Source organism: Sitophilus oryzae, unplaced genomic scaffold (genome assembly GCF_002938485.1).
Source record: "Sitophilus oryzae breed Bouriz unplaced genomic scaffold, Soryzae_2.0 scaffold_690_pilon_pilon, whole genome shotgun sequence".
Taxonomy (NCBI): Eukaryota; Metazoa; Arthropoda; class Insecta; order Coleoptera; family Curculionidae; genus Sitophilus; species Sitophilus oryzae.
Window position 1 is genome coordinate 199712 of NW_022147296.1, and position 8890 is coordinate 208601.

An 8890-nucleotide genomic window follows, 5' to 3' on the forward strand; every position below is an offset into this window, starting at 1 on the left:
TGCATAAAAACCTACAATAAATAATTTAATTTAATTTACAGAAAATTATACCATGAAACATTTTACAAACAAATAAAACAACAGATTAAAAAGTATAATATTTATTATAGTACCAGATTTAAGAACACATAACAAATATCGTTGGAATACAAGAGAAAGTGACGTCCATTAGAAACAATGTTTTATTTATGTGTATTTTTTACATATGGACTTGAACAATTGTGTAATATCATATTGTGAAGTTTATGTACAAAAATATGGAGTTGATCAATTTTTTTTGTAAAAATATATGGCGTTGTAAATATTACATTGTTAAAAAATAAAATTCACGAACATTTGGACTTGGTTAGGTTACCTCACCTCGCTTTCTCGGATTATTAAATAAAATTGTTAGATAAATCAAAAACCTTTAACTTAAACCTTACCTTTAATAGAGATCTTAAAAATCAAACACAAAACAAAGTTCAAAAAAATTCAAAAATACAAAATCACGATTTTAAAATGAAGATTGCAAAAAACACAGCCAAACAACCAGCAAACAGCGAAACGCACATCTCCGTTCAATTGCAAAACACAACTGAAGAAGAAGGAGGAAGCCGGAAACGGAAAACTGATTTGACATACAGAACAATGACAGAACATAATTAATAGGCCTATTTAGGCAACTATAAAAACAATTTTGTACGCAATTGTTAGGCAACTAGAAAAATTAAAATGAAAATACGCCATCTAGCGCCCCAGGAAATTACTACCCCAAAAACAGATCGTTCAAGGTCGTATATCTCAGTTGACTGGCCCTGACTGTAAAATACCGATTACGGCCATTACGGGCCGCCTGAGATAGGTTTAGAAAACAAGTAATGGGAGGGGGTGAAATGAAATTTGCTAATTCTCAAGACAAAATTAATAAAAAAAAATAATTTTAATCCTAGTAAATATGTTTATTTTTTAATTGGTTTGTGGCAGCAAAATATATTTAAACGGAAACATAGTAGTTTCAAAATGTGTATAAAATATTTTTATTTTAAGAAAAACTGTGTTTTAATTCCTTGGTTATTTTTATTTGGAGAATTTTATTATTTTATACTAAACAATTAAAGCAAAGATTTGTTTTAAATGAAGTATATAAGATTCTTAAAATAATATTTTATTTTTCTTGATCAAAACCTTATATATTTCATTGAAATAGATTGGTATATTTTAAATAGAATATGTAACTTATTTTGGAAGCAGTATATTTAAAACTTCAATTAATACTATCAGAGTTTCTAAACAAAAATATTATTTTAAATTAAGAAAATATATTGAATAATTATTATTTTGCTTTTAAGCAAATGCATATATTTAAACAAAACATATATACTTGAAAAAAGTATCTGTTTACTTAAATTTAGTAAAAAATTTTGAGAAAATATGTTTACATAAATGAAGTATTTCTTTTTTTGTGTGTACAGATGCCCGACGCACTATTGCCGGACCCTGTATAACATATTTATATATATGTTACGGTTAAGGTCCGAGGTCCGGTTAATGTCGACATTACCCGGTTAATCTCGAGAATAACACACAACAAAACAACCAGAAACCTAACCTAACCGAAACATTAACCTCTTAATGTCGACATTAACCGGACATCGGACTTTAACCGTAACATATACATGCCACAAATTAGCCATGCATACAGCGAAATTATTTTTTCAGTGTAGGGTATCCTTTGTCTATACAGAAATCATATGCAAACATATATACCGATCTGGTCATCAAAAACTGCGTGGTCTGGACTGCTGTCGACAGCTTAATGGAAAATGAAATGTATTAAAAAGAGATTCATAGTCGGGTTGATACATTTCTTCTATGCGGTATTGCCGGATTTTTCATCAAAATTGAAACCGCTTAAGTAGAGGTTTGTAAAAAATGTTGCTCTAGAGTTGGAAATATGATCTGTCATTTTGGTCAAAAGTGGTCAAAACCAACAAGATGGTAAGGCTGCAAAATACACTGCAGTGCAACAGAGACGGATAAAGTGTCTTTTCCCTACCATCGTATAGGGGAAGTGATCATAGAAGTGATACGACGAGAGAGCCCCTGCGAGAGGGGGCGCCGGGCGGGTCTTTAAGACGCTTGTGTGGGGGCTACCGCCTACTAATAGAACAGAATCGAAAAAATAGAAACAGGACGGACAGTGTTGCCATTCAATTAAATCGAAATTATGTTGGCTTGTCAAAATCCTAAATCTTCTAATCCCATTATCTTGCCTACTTAATGAAATATTAAATAAAGTACGAAACAATTTTAAGAATGTTTTCTCTAGGCACATAACTTCTTTCTAAAACGAAAAGTAACATGCAAAACTTTGAAATCATTTCTAAAATAGCAAGTGCAATTCTATGAAATGGCAATACTGTACGATCTTCCTAGCAGTCGCCCCGACACAGTCGGTCGGCGGCGGCGCTTGACAAAGCCGCGGCTGTGACAAAGGAATTAGGCCGAAAAAAACTTTATAAGGAGTAGCCGAACAGGGTTGCCGGGTTGGTTAGATTATAATTCCATACGAGAACAAAATTCTCGGTAGATCTTCAACAAAAATTAAAAGTACAGAAACGAAATAAAATATAATATTTAAGTCCAAAATTAGCATTCCTATGTGTCGTAATAATAGATCACTCAAATAAAATACAAATATAATAAATATAACAAGAATTAGAAATAGCTAGGTATATTATTTGATATTAAAAAAAATATTGAATTAAATAATATTAATATATTAATAAAAACATATAAAACTATAACAAGTAGGGATAGCAGTCACAAATTAGTGTAGCAGTCACTTTTTACCTTTGTACAAATTTTGATCAGTGATATCTAAAATTAATTTCATTTCAATGGGAAAGCTGTAGCAACTCTCAACTCTTTTTTCATATTAATATATTTTTTTGACGGGAAAATCACTAAAATATTTGTCCGAATTTAGGTTGTTTCTTAACTTAAATTTTGTTTTTTGTTTACATTTTTTGGGGAAAATATGGGTTCAACTTTAGTAGATGAATGAAATAAAATCTTTTCAAAAGATATCAACTTCTTCGGGCATGTCGCCAATACCGCGCCTAATAAGGAGTAATAAGGAGTAATAAGGATTTTTAGGAATATCTCTGTAACTCTGCAACTAGACAGAACGATGACCTGTATGTGTGTTATTACTAAATAAAATTTAATGAAACAATAATAAAGTCAAATTATACAGATTCCAACACGGCAGTCGCTTAATTTTTAGTCAAATAAGTCAGCTTTTTATAAGTGCTTCTATTGTAAAAACTAAAGACGCAGTTGAATATATCGTTAGATTTTTCTTTAAATCGGTAGATCGGTAGCTTACAGACGAAACCGGTAGACCTGGCAACTCTGTGATGAACTGACGGGAGTCAGAATAGCGAGGTGCGGAGGCGCGGGAAGGGAAATAAAATAATGGCGATAAATAAAGGGCAGGGAGATGGGTATCATGAGTGGATGGGAGGTGGCGGAATTTTCAAAATTTGTTATCTTATTGGAGTTTGTCTAAGTAGACAGTCGTAGTGGAAGTGGAAACGGGGAAGTTGTTGTCCATCTCTGTTTAAGCATAGACTTTTTATAGGCGTTTCATTCCAATGCATGTAATTCCTATGCCTGAGATCCATTGCCGGGCCTGTATATATATATATATATATATATATATATATATATATATATATATATATATATATATATATATATATATATAAACGCATCAAAAGTATTATTTATTTAAAAAAATTAGATTTTTTTAGTGAAATAAATGGATTGGTACGGACGTCATCTGTCTTTTTTCTGTCATCGTCTGTCAAAATAATTCCTGATACGTCAAACAGAGTATAGTAAAAATTGTCTGGGTATAATATAAAAAGAATCGAGTGAAAATCAAACAACTCGCACCAGAAACCAGAATCACCCTGTACAACTCAGGTCTAGGCCCAGAACGCATAGAGAAATGGAATAGAGCAATTAGAGCACCGGAAGCCATTATCTGGCCCTCGAAATCTTTTGAGATGGTCTGTTCTGGAGCGGATTTTTAACAGCTCTTTATATTTGAAAAAACGATCCCTATAATGAGGCACGTAGGCCTTTTGTTTCAGCCACGACGAACGGGATTTTCGAAATGGATTTTTCCATGACATATATTTTGACCTCTTTTGTCGCTCGAGCCTTTTTGTTTTCAGCCCTTTATTTTGTCGACGTATTTTTTCCATTTGTTGTGATTTGATATAATGCTCGGCGACCAGAAAAGGAATAGGTCTGGAACTTTTTGCCAAAAAAATAATAAGGACTGATAAAAAATTGTTGAACAGAGAAAAAAATTAAATTTACTTTTGTATTTATAGACATTATAATTATCTTTACTCATAGTTGACCACCGTTACAGTTTGTTATATACAGGGTGGCGCACCTCATTCGTCTCGGTTGATTATACGAAAACGGAAAGAGTTGAAACAAAATATTTTACGGGTATATTTGGAAAGGCAATGTACATAATTTAAAATTAATTTGAAATATTCAGGGTGTGTCAGACCTAAGATCCATACCAAAGTTATATTTTTTCATATAGAACACCCGGTATTTTATTTCATTTTTAGATTCTTAGGCATAAAATAAGGTATTTATTATAAGGGTTTAATAAGTTTAAAAGCTTTGGTTTTTGAGATATTTAAAGATATTTAAATATGCATGCTATAATATAAAGGTTTGTAAACAGCCTGTACATTACTTTTCAGAATTAATTTTTGTGCTAACTTTCAAAACAGAAAAAAAAATTACTAAAAAATTAGATTGCTTCCTTAAATGTATACAGGGGTATCAAAAATTGCTGGTCTATTTTAAATATTTATTTTACATAAAAACTATGTTATTTCAAATACAAAACTATGTATTTTTTGAATAAGTAGAAGCAGATTTAAATGCTCTTTTAAAAACTATATTAGGGTTTTCTATACCTATCTGGCTCAGATTTTGCATAAAAAGCGATTTTTTTTTCAATAAAATTGTAATCAAGATGGCTGGTGTCGCCGTGGCAATTTTCTAGTGATACTTTTAGTAGCTATTTTCAAAATCGACATAAGTTTATGGACTTTATTTAAATTTATAACAGGTTATTTTTATTTAATTTACCTACAATAAGGTTAATAAGTAAGTATTTATTATTTTATCAAGAAAAATTAAGCAGTATCTGCTGGCGATGGCGGGCGGTGGATAATTTTCTTGACAAGAGTTCCTTTGAAAAACTACTTTTCCTATTTCGCAGAGCTGATAATGTGGTATATGAAAAACCTATTAAGCACAAACCTGTCGTTAGAAGTGAAGAAAATAAATTTACCTTAATTGGCACTTTTATAGAAAATCCAATATATCTACAAGTCATTCTAATATAAATCTGTAAAATCGCTTATATCTGGGGCTTACTCGACCGGGTCTCACAATGCAAATTCACCTCAAATATCCATTTAGTTAGTCACTGGCAAGCACTCTCTCATTGTACATGAAGATAACAAAACAAACATTTACTGATCTGGATAAAATTGATAGTTAAATAGTAAGACTCACCCGGGGGTACTCCGCCCCCTAGCCACTGACATTCTATTCAATGTATCGCGTTTCATATCTTCTATCTAATTCAAATATTATTCGGATCTATTGATCTATCGGTTAATAATCTACAACAACTAGCTAGTGTCACCTGAAATAGTATAGGGGCTTCCCCTAGACGCAAATCTGCCGCTAAACAGATTCGCATCCCAATCGAATCGGCTAATTGGGGTACCTCACTACCCCAACGCCGCATCGTGTCAATCGAGAAGACATGGGAGACCTCAAACTCTCAAGACCAACCTCGAAGGCAAGACGTCACAAGAGGTTTTCTTCTCATGGTCAAACGAGCCGTTGCCATACAGTACATGCAACGTTTATAGTCAAAAGACTCGCAACCCCCAAATGCCAGCTCTGCGACAAAACACAACACTACACAGCCGGCCGGTCTGTCTACTACTGACTCGCTGCCGGCAAGCTAAGCCTCCTCTTACATCACAATTTTACCTGATCACAAATATTTACATCGCTTGCCAATGAATCATACTATTTTCTCTAAACAACTTTCATATAGAGTGTTTTAGCATTACTAGATAAATATATCGCTTGCTTAGAGTTACAGAGTTGTCAGCGCCACTTTTTTTAAAAATGAGATTTTGGGATTATAAAGTTGTATGTGCATGTGTATACCTGGTATAACAAAGGCGTATGTTGAAATGTTCAGGGTTAGACAACCAGCAATACATAAGTGTATGTATTTAAACATATAAAATAATAGCACGAAGTTGTATGTGCCGCATTCAATTTTGTTACACTGAAAATTTCTGGGATAAGTCCTACATGAGTTACATAGTTGTATGTGTGTTTACAACTTTTTCAATAGTTAGGTTATGTAATAGTTTCATTTGCCAAAGCATACGTGATTGAAGGGTGAATTAGAAGTAGTTTAAAGATGGATAGTTTCTCAGATAGTGAGGATGATCTCAAAACAATTCAAATGCGAGAGAAACGTCGCCGACTTCAACAAGACACGTGTTTTTTTTTCAAATCTAATGAATCAGGGTATTATAAGATAATATTATTTTAGAATGGGAGAGAGCTTACAAAATGCTAGATTATTTGACTGCAGTGATGATTCTGATGTAGACAAGATTCCAGATTCATCGCCAGATTCATCGCCAGACACTAGCAGGTTTGTTATTTTGAATATCATAATCAATCTTTATTTTGTTATTTAATTTATGTGTTTGTAGCTCAGACCAAGAAATTATGGAAGGAAGGGGCCATATTATCACAGCAGAAGATGGTGAAGGTGAAACCAAGGGGAAGAAAAATGTTCGAAAAAGGACAAGGAATCCAAAGTCTTGGGTGTGCAATGTGAGGAAAAAAGCTCATGATGAAGGAAAAGAGTACATGTCTGTACGAAAAAAACTAGTTCCTGCAAAAGGCGTGCTGACCAAAAAGAACTGTTTAACTAATTGCGTTCGCGGATGCCAAAAAGTTATTTCTGATCAAGAGAGAAACATAATATTTCAAAAGTATTATACCCTTGATGAACAGGCAAAGAAATTATTTTTGCTCACCACTACCCAAAAATTTTTGGTAGAGAGGCATAGAAAAGGAAAAAATGCACAAAACAGTCGCCGGAAAAATACTTTTCGCTATTATTTTAACGTCTCGGGTCTCGGATCAAAGAATTGAGGTGTGCAAGCTATTTTATCTGGGGACGTTATGTATTAGTCAGACTCCAATATATAATGTACATTTAGGAAAGGACATCGTGTCGAACACACCTAAAGAGAGCAGGCAAGGAAGACATGTTAAACACAGTATCAATGATGATGACAAAACATTTCTTAAACGGCACATCGAAAGTTTCCCCGAAGTGCAGTCTCACTACTGCCGGGCAAATAGTAGTAGAGAGTACCTAGAATCAAACCTTAGCATTGCAAAAATGTATTCGCTCTATGTGGATATCTGCAAGTCAGACAATAAGCAACCTGTTAAAAGGAGTCATTTTTTAGCAACGAATATAACCTTTTTTCCCATACACCAAAGAAGGACAGATGTGACTTGTGTGAGGAAGTAAAGCTACAAACAATAGAGAACAGACTATCCACGGAGAAAAATGAAGAGTATTCAAGACATTCCATAGAAAAGGGAGCTTGCAGAAATGAAAAAAATACTGACAAGGAAGATGAAAACACTGTTATTTTATGTTTTGACTTACAAAATGTTCTGTCATGTCCTCGAGCAGAAATCAGTAGTTTTTACTATAGGAGTAAGTTTAATGTATATAATCTAACAGCTATCCTGTCAAGTACAAAGAAAGTATACTGTGCTGTTTGGCACGAAATGTTTATGGGACGAAGTGGCAATGACATTGCCAGTGCTGTGGTAACAATCTTGGAAAGGGTATTTGATGACAATCCAGATCTCACCAACTTAGTATTGTGGAGTGATAGTTGTGTTCCACAAAACAGAAACTCTTTGATGTCCTACGCAGTATCATATTTTTTACACGAGCACCCTAACTTAGACCTTACCATTACCATGAAGTTTTCAACACCTGGGCATTCTTGTGTCCAGGAGATAGATAGTGTCCATAGTGCTATTGAACGAGTCCTTAAAAAAAGTGACTACTTTTCTCTAGTGTCACTGATACAACTTCTCTTGAAAGTCAACCTCAGAAAACCATACTGTATAATTCAGATGAAGGTTCGCCATTTTAAAGACTTTAAGGCATGTACAGGGTTACTTGATTATAAGAAAGTTCCGTATTCCAAAGTTAAATGCTTGAAATTTATTCAATCCTTTTTTAAATTGGAATACAAAACTTCCTACATAGATAAAAACTGGACCAAAATCAATCTAAAGTCTTCTACTCGTACGAGGACAGCTAGTGTATCAATTGTGCCAACTCCAAAACCTGCAGATGTAAAAAACTCTATATCTGCAGAGAAAATATCTGCCATCAAAGCAATGATGAACCATATGCCCGAAGTGGATAGGCAATATTACACTACCATTTTGAAGCTGTGAATTTAAATAGTAGTAACTGAACTGTTTTAACTTCTCAATTTTATTAGGTTAATGATGTTATATTATGTTTTTTACTGTTCCTAGTTACAAATCGTTTATTTTCTTTTAAATGTTTCTCAGAAATTAAAAATTTTAGTTTTTTAACTTAGTTGTACAATAAATACCTTTTCCTATGGTATCTCGTAACCAAATTGTATGTTACTTTTTTAATATACGATATTTTCATTAAAAAATGCTTTTTCTTTGTTTTGTCTGTTAA